The sequence below is a fragment of the Choloepus didactylus genome, chromosome 18, assembly GCF_015220235.1.
Source record: "Choloepus didactylus isolate mChoDid1 chromosome 18, mChoDid1.pri, whole genome shotgun sequence".
Classification (NCBI taxonomy): Eukaryota; Metazoa; Chordata; class Mammalia; order Pilosa; family Megalonychidae; genus Choloepus; species Choloepus didactylus.
The window spans coordinates 23,331,713-23,348,220 of NC_051324.1; the positions used below are offsets into that span (position 1 = coordinate 23,331,713).

The following is a 16,508-nucleotide window of genomic DNA, read 5'->3' on the forward strand; positions in this document are numbered from 1 at the left end:
CGTATGGCTCCTGAGACTTGCAAGTGGGCCCCTCTTCCAGGCTGTGCACCCCGGGTCCTCTGTTGAGGGATGACTGTGCTATGTCACAGGTGAGTGCCGTCCCCGCAGGGTGGTTTTGGGCTGCTGGGCTGTGTAGGGAGGCTCCCAGTCTGCTGAACTGATGGCTGAATGGGGCTTTGTTAATTCACACTGCTCCACCTTCCCAACTCTGGGACAATCAGCTGAGGTTGCAGGGAAGGCTAATGTCCACGCCCAGTTTTGTGATGTGTGCCTGTTATTTGAAGCACTTCCGTCACACTGGGTTGTCTGGGGCAGCTCTGGGCTATGGGGCTGGCGATTGGCAGGAGTGTTTCCTGTCCACCAGGATGATGGCTGTGAGCGGACACCCCCCTTTTCTTGGGAAGTTGTGGTGTTTAGTGAATTTTCTCAGCCACTGGATTATTGCCTTTTGTCTCAGAGCTCTCTTAGTTCTGCTCTTGTCTTGAGCTGCCCAAATTGCAAGTCTTTGAAGCTTTCTGTATTGGGCTTTTTAGAGTAATTGTTTTAGAAAAAGAAAAAAGGATTTAAAAAAAAGGGCCCTTCTCAGAGATCTGATCGGTTATTGAAATGCTAATAGACAAAGCAACCAGGGCCATTAAGGAAAGGTCCACAGGGCAGAGAGATCAGCTTTTCTTCGGGATTTGCATATGTGCCTCAGGGCCTGAGCTCTGTCTTTCCCCTTTCTATGTTCACCAGAACTCCAGAAATCCTCCGCTTTTATTTTGGAGTTTTTCGTGTTTTTTTTTTTTTCTATACCTGTCTCCTCTCTGCTGGGCTGGCTGCTCTCAGATTCTCTGGTGTCTGGTCTCAGTCTATCTATGGTTGGAGTTTGGATCAGTTGAATGAGTTTCCGATAAGGGCTGCCACTGCAGTTCTCCCTTCTCCTTCCCGGAGCTGACAGCCCCTCCTCCCACAGGACTGAGCCTGGCAGAGAGGGGCGCGGGTCCCCTGGCCACAAAAACTTACAGATTTCGCTGATCTCAGGAGTTCCACGTTTTCATGAGTGTTGTATGAAGTATGCCCAAAGTCAGATTGCTCTGTGGTGTCCAGTCCATGCAGTTCCTGGCTTTCTACCTACTTTCCTGGAGGAGTAACTAAAACATACAGCTCACCAGTCTGCCATCTTGCCCCGCCTCTTGCCAATACATTTTTATTCTCTGCCCAGATTACTCTGGGATGTATCGGAGATTCATGCCGATCTATACAAACCAACCAGATCTCACTCCCTATTCAAGGTTACATGTAATTCTGGTGTTTGAATAAACTTACCATACAAGTTAAATTTATATAGCATGCTACAGAAAATATAGATTTTCCACCTTTAGTCTCACATAGAAGTTGAGGTTTTAAAATATAGTTGGTATCATACTTTTCCCTTTAGTCTGGTTTACCTTAGTCCTAACCAGGTCCATTTTGTTCACGTCTCTAATTAAATCTGATCTCTTTTTTTTTTTCCAGCTTATTTAGCATTTGCTGACGTTCATAGGTGCTGCATTCTGGCTTTGAGTCTCATGTGTTACTCAGATACCCAAAGTTCCAGGGACTGACCAGGTTATACACAAACAGCTCATCATCTCAGAATTTAGAAATAATCATTACAGCTCATGAAAAGATGTGACTGTTGTAACAGCTTACAATCTAGGAACCTTTATAATAAGCCTTCCCCTCTTAAGATTCAGTTATAGTTTGTTCTTATTAGTGAGGCATTATAATGTTTATCTTTTCGATTCTGGCTTATTTCACTCAACATACTGTCCTCAAGGTCCATTCACCTAGTTGCATACATTACAACTTCATTTCCTCTTGCCGCTGCTCAGTATTCCATTGAATGTATGCTCCACAGTTCACCGTTGGTTTATCAGTTGATTTACCTTTAGGTCACTTCCATTCATTGTGAATCGTGAATACTGCCACCATAAACACCAGTGTGCAGTGTCCATTCGTGTCCCTGCTCTCAGTTTTTCCAAGTAAATACCCAATTTAATGGGGTGAATTTTTAAAACATTATACTAAGTGAAAGAAAGCAGACCAAAGTACCATATATCGCATGACTCTGTTTATATGAAATGTCAAGAACAGGCAAATCTCTAGAGACAAAAATTACATTAGTGGTTGCCTAGGGCTTGGGAAGATGGGGGATGTAGGATATTATGGTTAAGGATGTAGGGTTTCCTTCTAGGTTAATGAAAATGTCCAAAAATTGACTGTGGTGATAGATACACAACTCTGTGAATATACCAAAAATCATTGAATTGTACACTTTAAATGTGAGTTGTAAAGCGGTTTTAAAAAGTTATGTGGTTTTAAATTCCACTAGCAAATAAAAAATCTAGATGCAATTTGTGTATAGTAATGAAATACAGTAGTTAAAGTTGCATAAATGTGGAAAAGGAAGCATGTAAGAATTCCCCTCAGGCCATTTGAGAATATATTATGTCTTTTGCTAGTTAAGCAAGAACTTTGCCATTTTTATAATAATAAAATTTGTAACCTGCCAATTCTTTTTTTTTTAATAATTCAATTCTGTTGAGATATATTCACATACCATGCAGTCTTACAAAGTATACAATCAGCTGTTCACAGTACCACCATATAGCTCTGCGTCCATCACCAAAATTAATTTTTGAACATTTTCATTACCACACACACAAAAGTAATAAAAATAAAAATTAAAGTGAAAAAGAACAATTAAAGTAAAAAAGAATGCTGAGTGCTTTTTTTTTTTTTTTCCCCTCCCGTTTTTCTACTCATCCATCCATACACTGGACAAAGGGGAGTGTGATCCACATGGCTTTCCCAATCACATTGTTGTCCCTCATAAGCTACATTTTTATACAATTGTCTTCAAGATTCAAGGGTTCTGGATTGTAGTTTGATAGTTTCGGGTATTTTCTGCTAGCTATTCCAATTCATTAGAACCTAAAAAGGGTTATCTATAGTGTGTGTAAACCAGAGTGACCTCTCAGTCCCTTTTGGAATCTCTCAGCCACTGAAACTTACTTCATTTCATTTCACATCCCCCTTTTGGTCAAGAAGATGTTCTCCATCCCATGATGCTGGGTTCAGATTCCTCCCCGGGAGTCATATTCCATGTTGCCAGTGGTATTTACACCCCTGGGTGTCAGATCCCACGTAGGGGGAGAGCAGTGATTTCAACAGCGAAGTTGGCTTAGGTAGGGAGAGAGGGCCACATTTGAGCAACAAAGAGGTATTCAGGAGGAGACTTAAAGTGCCTAACACATTTAAAGAAGCTAACATCAATCTAATACCAACACCAGGCAAAGATGCCACAAAAAAAGGAAAACTACAGGCCAGTCTCCCTAATGAATATAGATGCAAAAATCCTCAACAAAATACTTGCAAATCGAATCCAAGGACACATTAAAAAAGCATACACCATGACCAAGTGAGGTTCATTCCAGGCATGCAAGGATGGTTCAGCATAAGCAAATCAATCAGTGTAATACAACACATTAACAAATCAAAAAAGAAAAATCAAATGATCATCTCAGTAGATGCTGAAAAAGCATTTGAGAAAATCCAACATCCCTTTTTGATAAAAACACTTCAAAAGGTAGGAATTGAAGGAAACTTCCTCAATATGATAAAGAGCATATATGAAAAACTCACAGCCAGCATAGTACTCAATGGTGAGAGACTGAAAGCCTTCCCCCTAAGATCAGGAACAAGACAAGGATGCCCGCTGTCACCACTGTTATTCAACATTGTGCTAGAAGTGCTAGCCAGAGCAATCCGGCAAGACAAAGAAATAAAAGGCATCCAAATTGGAAAAGAAGAAGTAAAACTGTCATTGTTTGCAGATGATATGATCTTATATCTGGAAAACCCAGAAAAATCGATGGTACAGCTACTGGAGCTAATAAACAAATTTAGCAAAGTAGCAGGCTACAAGATGAATGCACGTAAGTCAGTAGTTTCTATATGCTGGAAATGAAAGAAGGGAAGAGACACTCATTAGCAACTAAAAAAATCAAGTAACTAGGAATAAACTTAACCAAAGTTATAAAAGACCTATACAAAGAAAACTACATAACTCTACTAAAAGAAATAGAAAGGGACCTTAAAAGATGGAAAAATATTGCATGTTCATGGATAGGAAGGCTAAATGTCATTAAGATGTCAATTCTACCCAAACTCATCTACAGATTCAATGCAATCCCAATCAAAATTCCAACAACCTACTTTGCAGACTTGGAAAAGCTAGTTTTCAAATTTATTTGGAAAGGGAAGATGCCTTGAATTGCTTAAACACTCTAAGAAAGAAAAACGAAGTGGGAGGACTTACACTCCCTGACTTTGAAGCTTATTGTAAAGCCACAGTTGTCAAAACAGCATGGTACTGGCACAAAGATAGATATATTGATCAATGGAATCGAATTGAGAATTCAGAGATAGACCCTCAGATCTACGGTTGACTGATCTTTGATAAGTCTCCCAAAGCCACCAGACTGGGACATAACAGTCTTTTAAACAAATGGGGCTGGGAGAGTTGGATATCCATATCCAAAAGAAGGAAAGAGGACCCCTACCTCACACCCTACACAAAAAGTAACTCAAAGTGTATCAAAGACCTCAATATAAAAGATAGTACCATGAAACTCCTAGAAGATAATGTAGGGAGACATCTTCAAGACCTTGTATTAGGAGGTTACTTCCTAGACCTTATACTCAAAGCACAAGCAACAAAGGAAAAAATAGATAAAAACTCCTCAAGCTTAGAAGTTTCTGTACCTCAAAGGAATTTGTCAAAAAGGTGAAGATGCAGCCAACTTATTGGGAAAAAATTTTGGAAACCACATATCTGTGACAAAAGACTGATTTCTTGCATATATAAAGAAATGGTATAACTCGATGACAATAATACAGATAGCCCTATTACAAAATGGGCAAAAGATATGAAGAGACAGTTCCCTGAAGGGGAAATACAAACAGTCAAGAAACACGTGAAAAAATGTTCAGCTTCACTAGCTATTAGAGAGATGCAAATTAAGGCTACAACGAGATACCATCTCACATCAATTAGAATGCTGCCATTAAACAAACAGGAAACTACAAATGCTGGAGAGGATGTGGAGGAATTGGAACTCTTATTCATTGTTGGTGGGAGTATATAATGGTTCAGCCACTCTGGAAGACAGTCTGGCAGTTGCTTAGAAAACTAGATATAGAGTTACTCTTCGATCCAGCAGTTGCTCTTCTTGGTATATACCCGGAAGATCTGAAAGCAGTGACGTGAACAGATATCTGCACGGCAATGTTCATAGCAGCATTATTCACAATTGCCAAGAGATGGAAACAACCCAAATGTCCTTCAACAGATGAGTGGATAAATAAAATGTGGTATATACACACAGTGGAATATTATGCAGCAGTAAGAAGGAACAATGTTGTGAAACATGACAACTTGGATGAATCTTGAAGACAACTTGCATGAATAAGCCAGGCACAAAAAGAGAAATATTATATGCTACCGCTAATGTGAACATTGCCGGGGGAGAATGCAGGGTTGTTGGGCTTCCTCACCTCGATGGTTGCTGATGTGCTCACAGACATTGGGGACTGGTGGTTTGATGGGCTGAGCTCTCAGTCAAGGGACTTGCCCTTGGGAGGACTGTTACTGCAAGGGAGAGGCTGGGCCTGCTTATGGTTGGGCCTATTCTTAATATTCTAAAGGTTAAGTGAGTGTCTGAGAAAAGGTTCTTTAAACACAGGAAAAAGCTTTCTAGGTTCCCCTTTGAAATCTAAATTACGGATGTTTTGCTCAGACATAGAGATGTTGGCCTTTGGTACTGGGTCTGTATTGATGTTTATAATAGTGCTCTTGCTTAGCTCTGCTGAGATTCTGGAATGTGGATGTTAGTTTTTTACTCCAATGTAGAGAGCCTCTGAAAATCCTTAGAAACTGGGGAGAGAAATGGTATTTAGTTTTCTTGTTCTGCTCATTCTTTTTTTTTTTTTTTTTTTACTTTTTCTTTTTTTTTTGCTGTTTTTAGCATAGGTGTAAGTGACTTAAACAGGCAGAGTTCAAATACTAGCCATTTAATAAATGCACAATTTATTAATGATTCTTTAAAGATGTCAGGATCTTTTCTTTTTTCATGCAAATCTAAGTTCAAAAAACAGTAGATTAAGGGACATGTTACTAAAATCAAAAATATGGAACGCTTCACGAATTTGCGTGTCATCCTTGCGCAGGGGCCATGCTAATCTTCTCTGTATCGTTCCAATTTTAGTATATGTGCTGCCGAAGCGAGCACTCTGCTCATTCTTTTTTCCATCATTAATGTAGAAAATATAGCTAATAACTTTCACATTAGTTTTATGGCTGTATGTAATGTCTGTCGATTAGTGTGCATTGTTACTCCTTTAGAGTGACATATCTTCCCTTCCCACTTTTTTCCCTTCCAAAAATGGACCAGCGATACTCTGATTTGAAATCATATACCTTGTTTTACTTATGTGGATTTGGGTAGTTTGTTGCCCTCATCTGGTAAGGGCTTGATACAAATCATAGGTGAATGTCTTTATGTTTGTAATTTCATGGAATGTTCAGAGTTTCATAGTATGGCTGACAGTATTTTAGTTAGAAAAAATATTTGCAGTATTTTTTTGTGCTGCTTTGCATAGTCATGAGAGGTTCTCCTATTCTTTTGACCTAAATTTCCACCTCTTTTAAAATTTTATGTGCTTCACTTATTATATGATTTTTTTACACTGTTTTTCTCCTAGTGCCTTCTGTACTTTTCTTTAATGTTATTGGGGTGTCAGTTCAAGATGGCAATTTTCAGAATATACTTTTTGATAAACAAAAACTACTTTTTTGAGTTTGCCAGTATCTTTTGTGTGATAGAAATAGTAACTGATATAGTTTGTTTTGCATTTAAAATAAATAGTCTTGAATCTCATCTTCCCTTGGTGTAGAAGCAGTAACTTCTATGAATCTGAGGTCATTTATCTGAATTACCTTTAGCAGATAAAAAGCAAATAAAGATGGGGAGCATAACTCACCACCCCTTAAGTGTGGGCTGTGCATTGTGGCTTCCTTCCAAAGGGTGCAATATGGAAAGAGGGAGGGGAAACACTAACTTCATAAAAGAAACCTGACAAATACTACTTCAACCAGGTGATCAAGGTCATAGATCATGTTGATATATGTACCCTTGATACGATGTGATGAAAATGAAACTTTACTTCTGTGATCCTCCACCTCAAAACCTATAACCCCAGTCTGATCATGAGAAAAATGTCGGACTTATTATAATTGCGAGGTATTCTGCAGTATAATTTGATCAGTACTCCTCAGATCTGACAAACTGTCACAGCCAAGAGACATGACGACCAAAGGTTCTGTAGTATCCTGATTGGATCTTAAAACAAAAAGGGCATTGGGTAAAAACTAAGGAAATTGGAATGAAGTGTGCACATTTGTTAATAATAATGTAACAGTATTGGTCCATTTATAAGAAATATAAACTACTCATGTAAGATGTTAAGAGTAGAGGAAACTGTGCAGTGGGCAGGGGTAGTATGGGAATTCTCTGTACTATCTGCTCAATTTTTCTGTGAATCAAACCTGTTCTAAAACGTAAAATATATAATTAAAGTAAAAATAAGGCCCCACCCCAAAAAAAAAAGAAAAACTTCATTATGGTCTCTAAGTACTGTTATCCTAGTTAGGATGTCTTGTCAAGCTGTTTGTGAGAACATCAGCAACAATCCAGGTGAGGAAGTCCAACACCTCCGCATCCTCCCCCAGGTCCTCAGGGAGGCCCTGAATATATATTTTTATTCTCCGTCCAAATTACTTTGGGATGTGTTGCTATTTCACTCTAACCTATACAGATCTACCATATCTCACTTCCTGTTCAAAGTTCCATGTAATTGTGGTATTTGAACAAACTGACTGTAGAAGTTATATTGTTAGAAAATATAGATCCCACACCAAATAAACATTTCTTCCTTTGGTCTCACATGGAAGTTGAAGTTTTAACACACAGTCAGTTTCAACCTTTACCCTTTGGCCCAATTTGCCCTAGTCTTAACCAGATTTCCTTCATTCATATCTCTATTTAAAGTCTGGGCTCTTTTACAGCTTTTTTTTTTTTTTTTTTTTTTTTTTTAAACAGTTGCTTTATGTGTTAATACTGGCATTCATATCTGAGGCACTCTAGCTCTGAATTCAGGTGTCACATAGATACCCAATGTTCCAGAGTGAAATGTCCCCAAGAGTTCCTGTAATGTGAAATTTCTTGCCAGAGTTACTTCCTCTGAGACATCTTCATCCTTTTCGTCACAACCACTTGCCTCACTTATGCCTGTAAATCACCATCGTTAAGTTCTTCTGGCTGCGTATCTAGTCTCTTGAACAGTAGCAGTGTCAACATTCCCACAGTCATCTGTATCTTCTATAACGCCATTTCCGTTCTATTTGAACCCTGCAAAATTTTTTGCAAAGTACAGTTCTGCCCTACTGTGCAAAGCAAGGACTGCCTGTAGTTCTTGGAATCTGGGGGAAAATTTCACCACAGCATCCTTATTTGAGCTAGCCGTTTCACCAGATAGCTTAACATTAATCAATTCATGCCGACTTCTGAAACAATGAATCCAGCCTTTACTGGCAGTAAAATGTTCTTTTTGAGTCTCCTTGTGATTAACCATTTTCTTTCACCATTGCAGCTAACGTGAATGCTTTGGCCTGAATGCTAGTCAAACTGATTGGAATTTATTTTTCACTCCAGTCTTCAATTCAAAGTTGAAGTAAATGGTCCATTTCACCTGAGAGAGGCTTCCTGTTCTTAGTGCAATTTATGCTAAAGATATCAAAGCTACTTTACCTTGTTTTTTATATTCATTGGACTTTTTCAGCATGGTTCATACTGTAGCTTCCTGCAGGCCTAGGTCTCTTCCTAGCTTGGTTTCGCTGTCACCATTTTCAAATCTAATCACATCCAGTTTCACTTCCAGCATTATCACTTTGCATTTCTTCACCGCCCCATCATCTTTGTTGACCAGTTCCCTGTTTCTGCCATCCATTTTTGTAAAATGTCACATGGGTTTATCACTGGGAGACAAGGAGGCCATGTGACTACGCACTGTTGTTTGTATGTGAACTGGGTAACAGATGCTTGGTGACCAAGCACCAGCAGACTTTGAAGATATTAATGTGATTTGTCATAGATTGTGATGCACATCTTGTTTGCATAATAAGTAATGGACAAAAGAGCTAGCGGCAAAGTTTGTACTTTATGCTACTCACAGCACTGTGGTAACTGAAATTTTAAATGCGTTTTTGACAGACTGTTGTTATTTAACTTAACTGTGGTAACTAATGTTCATGCATATTGGAACCATGCAAAGCAAGGACTACTTGTATTTTATTATATAAATCTTCAAATTCTTGGTCAGATATGTCTGACAAATGGTATTTTCTAAGAAAAACACCCTTCAATTTTTTTACTCCCCTGCATATTTCAAGTAATTATCTTCCAGACCCAGGTATCTTTTTCTCTTATCTCTAAGAAAAAAATTTCTCCCTATCCAGAAGTACACAAATATCTAGGTAGTGATCTCTTGTGGTTTCTGTGGAGTTAGTTGTTTTCATTCAGTCGGTCTTGATACGAATCTTTTTGGCTGGAATCTGGACAAAGGGAACAAAAATTGTGCTTAGCCCCTTTGAATTCCGTTGTGGCAAGGTGTTTTGCAGAAGAGGGTTCATTGAATGAAAAGTCGTCATATACTCATATCAGATTCTCAGACTCCCCTGAGGTCATATCCCATGGCCAACCTTATCGAGAGCTCCTCTATTATCTTCGCATCAGGGAACCCCCACCCTTAAACAACGAGGAAGAAGCTGAGGTTCATTTTAAAATTTGACATGTAGATGTTCAGATGGTTTAGCACATAACATTTACAGAAAAGATTATCCTCTCCCCTCTAATTATTTTTGTATCTTTGTCAAAAATCAGTTGTCAGTATATGTGTGGGTGTATTTCTAGGCTATCATGTTCCATTAAGCTTTGTTTCTCTGCTTATACTAGTATCATACTGTCTTGATTTACTGTAGTTTTATAGTAAGTCTTGAAATAAGAGTTCTTCATTTTTATTCTTCTAAAAATTATTTTGCCACAGTCAGTGTTCTGGTTTGCTAATACTGCTTTTATGCAAAATACCAGAAACGGATTGGCTTTTAAAAAGGGGGGTTATTTGGTTACAAAGTTACAGTCTGAAGGCCATGAAAATGTCCAAATGAAGGCATCAAAATAAGTATACCTTCACTGAAGGAAGGCTAATGGCATCTGGAAAACCTCTGTTAGCTGGGAGGCACATGTCTGGCATCTAATGATACCAGGTTGTGTTCTAGCTCCACTCTCAGCTCCTGTGCATTCTTCAAAGTCTCTTTCTTGGCTGCAGCATCTCCTTCTGTCTGTGAACACTTTTAAAGGACTCCAGTGATTCGATTAAGACCCACCCTGAATGGGTGGAGTAACACCTCCTTGGAGATTATCCAATCATAGTTTTCGCCCACAGTTGATTGAGTCAAATCTTCATGGAAACACTCAATCAAAAGATTCAAACCTACTCAACACAAATACATCTGCCCCCACAAGATTGCATCAAAGAACATGTCATTTTGGGGAACGTAATACATCCAAACTGGCACAGCTAGTGTAGTACTCGATGGTGAGAGACTGAAAACCTTCCCTCTAGAATCAGGAAGGAGAGAAGGATGCCCACTGTCATCACTGTTATTCAACATTGTATTAGAAAGTCTAGCCAGAGCAGTCGGCAAGGCAAAGAAATAAAAGGCATCCGAATTGGAATGGAAGAAGAAGGACTGTCGTTATTTGCAGATGATGTGATCTTTTATTTGGAAAACCCTGAGAAACCAATGACACAGCTACTTGAGCTAATAAGCAAGTTCAGCAAAGTGGTAGGATATAAGATTAATGCACATAAGTCAGTAATGTTCCTGTATACTAGAAATGACCTAACTGAAGAGGCAAGAAAAAGATTCCATTTGCAATAGCAACTAAAAAATTCAAATACCTAGGAATAAACTTAACCAAGGATATAAAAGACCTCTACAAAAGCCATAGTAGTCAAAAGCATGGCATGGGCACAAAGGTAGACATATTGATCAATGGAATCAAATTGAAGATTCAGAAATAGACCCCCAGATTTACGGTTGACTTATTTTTGATAAGGCCTGCAGATCCACTGAAGTGGGACAGAACAGTTTCTTCAACAAATGGGGCTGGGAGAACTGGATATCCGTATCCAAAAGAATGAAGGAGGACCCCTTCCTCACACCCTAGACAAAAATTAACTCAAAGTGGATCAAAGACCTCAATATAAGAGACAGTGCCATAAACTCCTGGAAGATAGTGTAGGGAAACATCTTCAAGACCTAGTATTAGGAGGTAGCTTCTTAGACCTTACACCCAAAGCACAAGTAACAAAAGAAAAAGTAGATAAGTAGGAACTCCTCAAAATCAAAAGCTTCTGTTCCTCAAAGGAATTTGTCAAAAAGGTGAAGAGGCAGCCAGTGCAGTGGGAGAAAATATTTGGAAATCATGTGTCTGATAAGAGACTGATATCTTGCATATATAAAGAAATCCTATAACTCAATGACAGTAGTACATACAACCCAAATATAAAATGGGCAAAAGATATGAAAAGACATTTCTCTGAAGAGGAAATACATATGGCTGAAAAACACATGAAAAAATGTTCTTCTTCATTAGCTATTAGGGAGATGCAAATCAAGACCACAATGAGATATCATTTTACACTAATAAGAATGGCTACCATTAAACAAACAAGAAACTACAAATGCTGGAGAGGATGTGGGGATATTGGAACTCTTATTCATTGCTGGTAGGACTGTATAATGGTACAGCCACTGTGGAAGACAGTTTAGCAGATCCTTATAAAACTACATCCTGTTCTTTAACTTCTCGGTATATACCCAGAAGATTTGAAAGCAGTGACACGAAGAGATATTTTCACATCGATGTTCATAGCGGCACTGTTCACAACTGCCAAGAGATGGAAACAATCCAAATGTCCTTCAATAAATTAGTGGAGAAATAAAATGTGGTATGTACATACAATGGAATACTACGCAGCAGTAAGAAGGAACAAAGTTGTGAAACATATGACAACACGGATCAACCTGGAAGACATAATGTTGAATGAAATAAGGGAGACACAAAAGGAGAGATATTGTATGTTACCACTAATGTGAACTCCATGGAAAATGTAAAATAAGTGTCTTATAATATAGAATATAGTGGACGTAGACAGAAGTTAGTGAAGGGGGAATGATAATCTAATATGTACAGATTTGATAACGAGGGGGAACTTAATGGTATGGGAATGGTCAGGTGTGACTATGGTTCGTTAATGGGATTATAAGTATCAGTGATACATTGAAGGCAAACAAGTTTGTAAATGGTTGTTTAAAGGCATGTAATCCACAGAGTAGCACCACAAACCTAAATAAGTGTTAGCGTGATATGCTTACAAGGTGACACTGGTTAGCAACAAGGTGGTATATGGAAAAACTACCCGTTACACATTAAAGACTATATTTAATAAGAATATCTTATTAACACTATACTAATACTAGGGATGAATAATTAACAGCTGATAAGAGCTCTGGGATGCTTTACATTATGATAATTGTTTAAAGTAGAGAGTACAACTAAGTGAAGATAACGTAAGAAATTGACCATTCATCTTGGGATAGAATATATATTAAGTGAAATTAGTGATTTATGAGCACTACTTCATAAATCAAGCCCTGAACTTGAGGCTGCTCTTGTGAATCTTAAGAGTTGTAAGTCAGTGGCTGAACTCGCGTGTAATTAAGCCTAGGAGGCACCTCCAGGGAACCTCATTTGTTGCTCATATATGGTCTTTCTCTAAGCCCAGTTCGGCAAACAAATTCATTAACCTCCCTACCCCGATGAGGGAACATGACTCCCAGGGAAATGAATCTCCCTGGCTATGTGTGACGTGACTCCCAGGAATGAGCCTGGCCCTGGCAGTGACGGCCTGAAAATACCTACTTGACCAAAAGGGGGAAGAAGAAAGGTAACAAGCTGAGGTCACAGTGGTGAGAGGTCCCAAATAGAGTCAAGAGGCTATCTTGAAGGTTCCTCTTACGTAAGCTCCAGCTAGACATCCCAAATAGCCACAACATGCCATGCCCTTACCAAATGTAGTCCCCAAATATCTACGTCCCTACCTTAGATTTTGTAAAAGATTCACTCACTGTGTTTTATTTCTCAGAAATGTAAATCCCCCAGAGTGATCCTTTGCCACAGACGTCCTAAAATCCAGAGGCATAAGCCTCTTTAAGAACAACAATCAGATGCAGCCCCCTTCCCCATATTGTCGACACCCCCTTTCAATATGAACAAGTTAGGGTACTCACTGCCTAGACACCCCTGAAGATGGAGAAAGAGATTAAGTGAGAGGAAGGGGCAACAAACAAGATAAGATTTAACAAAGTTCTATGAATACTGAAGCTTTATGTAAATAGATATATTTGTTTAGATGCTGGGGTGTTGGAATAGCTGGAAGGAGGTAAATGACATGGTGAAACTGTAACCTATAACATCCTTTGAAATTTGCTCTATATCTACTCATTGAATTTGACTTTGAAAGTCTTCCATCTTTCTGTATATACCCTATAGCACATAATAAGGAAAGAACTGACACTGAAACTGTAACCCATAACAGTTTTTGAAATTACTGAAATTTTAATGTACTGCTTGTTGAGCTATACATTAAAAGTTTACACCTTTCTGTATGTGTATTTTACAATAATGGAAATAGTTGAAGTTGTGGAACTGTGACCCATGACATTCTTTGAAAATTGTTCTCTAACTTGTTAAATTTTACCTTGAAAGTTATCACTGTTATGTATATATGTTAAAGTTCACAATAAAAAAATTAAGTTATTTTGACTATCCTAGTTGCTTTGCTTTTTAATATAAGTTTTAGAATCACTTTGTCAGTTTCTTTAAAAATGACTGCTGGTGTTTTGATTATATTGACTCTTTAGATCATTTTGGGGGAGCATAAACATCTTACAATATTAAGTCTCCTAATGCATGAATATGGCACATCTCTATATTTACTTGGGTTTTTGATTTCTTTCGTTAGTGGTTATCAGTGTATAAATGTTGTACATATTTGTTAGATTTATCACTACATGATTTTTCATGTTATTGTATATGTTACTTTGTTTTTCAAATTTCAATTTCATTCTGCCACCTTGGGAAACACACTTACTATTTCTATTAGCTATTTTATGGATTCCTTGGGATTTTGTATGTTAACAATTACATTTGTGAATAGAGATAGTTTTATATATATATTTTTCCAGTCTGAATGACTTTTATTTCTTTTTCTTGCCTTATCTCACTGGTTCAGTTGTTCAGTAGAATGTTGAGTGGGTGTCATGTGAGTGGATGTTATTGCCTTGTTCCCTATCTTTGGGAGAGAGTATTTTGTCTTTCATCATTACGTATATTTTATTATATGTAGGATTTTTATAAATACCCTTTATCAGGTTAAGGAAGTTCCATTCTGTTTGTATTGTATATAAAGGTTTTGTTATGAATGAATTGAACTTTGTCAAATGCTTTTCATTAATCGACTGTTACTCCTGGGATAAACCCCATTCAGTCATTGTTCCTGTTTGCTAATGCTGCCATTTTGCAAAACACCAGAAATGGATTGGCTTTTATAAAGGGGGTTTATTTAGTTACAGACTTACAGTCTTAACGCCATGAAGTGTCCAAGGTAAGGCATCGATAGGGTACCTTCATTGAAGGATGGCCATTGGCGTCTGGAAAACCTCTGTTAGCTTGGAAGGCACGTGGCTGGCATCCGCTTGCTCCCAGGTTGCATTTCAAAATGGTGTTCTCCAAAATATTGCTCCTAGGGCGTTTTGTCTTCTCTTAGCTGCAGCTCCTCTTCAAAATGTCACTGTCAGTTGCTCTCCAAAATGTTATTCACAGCTTCTCCAAGTTCCTTTTGTCTGTGGACTTCTTTGTACGACTCCAGTGATCCAGTTAACACCCACCCTGAATGGACAGGGAAACACCTCCGTGGAAATCATTCAATCAGAAGTCTCTCCCACAGTTGATTGAGTCACATCTCCATGGAAACAATCAAAGGATTCCAATCTTATCAACACAAATACATCAGACCCTACAAGATTGCATCAAAGAACTTGGCATAGTCATGTTATATTATTATTATTTTTTTAACTTGCAGAATTCTATTTGGTAATACTTTTTTCAGAATTTTTGCATTAATATCCATGTAGGATATTGGTCCGTAGCTTTCTTTTCTTGTCCATTTCTAGTTTTAGTATCGTGGTTATGTTGACTTCATAAGATAAGTTGGTAAGTGTTTATATGCTAGGAGAGTTTATGCATTTTATTTAAAAATGCTTGTGGATTCTCATGCAGATGGTCTGTGAACCATGCGTTGAGAGACCCTATTCTAATTTGCAAGCTTCACTGTACACCAAAAATTCATATATACTATCACAATTCCTGCTAAAACCATATTTTTCACTGTTCATCTGTTTAATTTCTGTATTCATTCTAACATTTCTTAAATGCCTACTTCATATAAGAGACACCATGTTAGGTAAATCAGATTCAAAGATAAATAAGATAGCCTCTGTCTTTGAGGAAATCACCGAGTGGGAAGATTAGACAGATATATGAACTATTAACTCAGTACAGTGAGATGATTTAAATGCTAATTGAATGTAAGCAAATATTATGGGAGCAGCATGGGAAAAAAGGAAAATAATCATGCCTGGGAGAAGTTGAGTTAGGGAAAGTTTCCCAGTGGAGGTGATATTTAGTCAGAGATTGCAGGGAAGAAGAAGAGTTAGACATAAAGTTATCAGTAGTCCTGAGCACTGTGTTCTTTATAAGTATTTCATTAACCCTCATAAAAACTCCATGAAGTACGTAATATTATATCTTTTATTTTAGTTGCAAAAACTGAGGTCAAAGGGGTTGAGTTACTTATCCAAGGTTACACACAGTTGGTATATTGGCAGGTTTAATTTTGGGATTTAGCTCAGATGATTCCAGAACCCATGTTCTTTTTTTTTTTTTTTTTTTTTAATTTTATTTTGAAGTAAGTTCAAAGTTATAGGAACAGTTGCAAAAACAATACAAACCCCATACATAGGACTCCAGCATACCCTGACCCCCCTCCCCTGATACCCCAATCCACCAACTTTAACATGCTGTCACACCACCATTTCTCTTTCCCTCCCTCCCTTCCTGTCTATCATCCTTCATCTATTCCTCTGTCTTCTGAACATATGAGAGCAACTTGCACACATCCTTGAACAAACACTATAATTCACATATACAATTCCCATGAACAAGAATATTCTTTTA

At 38.0% G+C, this 16,508-nt stretch overlaps 1 protein-coding gene and 1 non-coding gene across 4 annotated transcripts in view; one reads left to right on the top strand and one right to left on the bottom strand.

The window, feature by feature from the left end:
- Window positions 1–16,508, top strand: part of TAOK1 (TAO kinase 1) — a 204,000-nt gene that overhangs the window by 34,839 nt on the left and 152,653 nt on the right. The gene's annotated exons all lie outside the window — the stretch shown is intronic.
- LOC119515052 lies at window positions 6,211–6,317 on the bottom strand. The gene has a single exon (XR_005212948.1). It is a non-coding gene; the product is annotated as a U6 spliceosomal RNA (small nuclear RNA).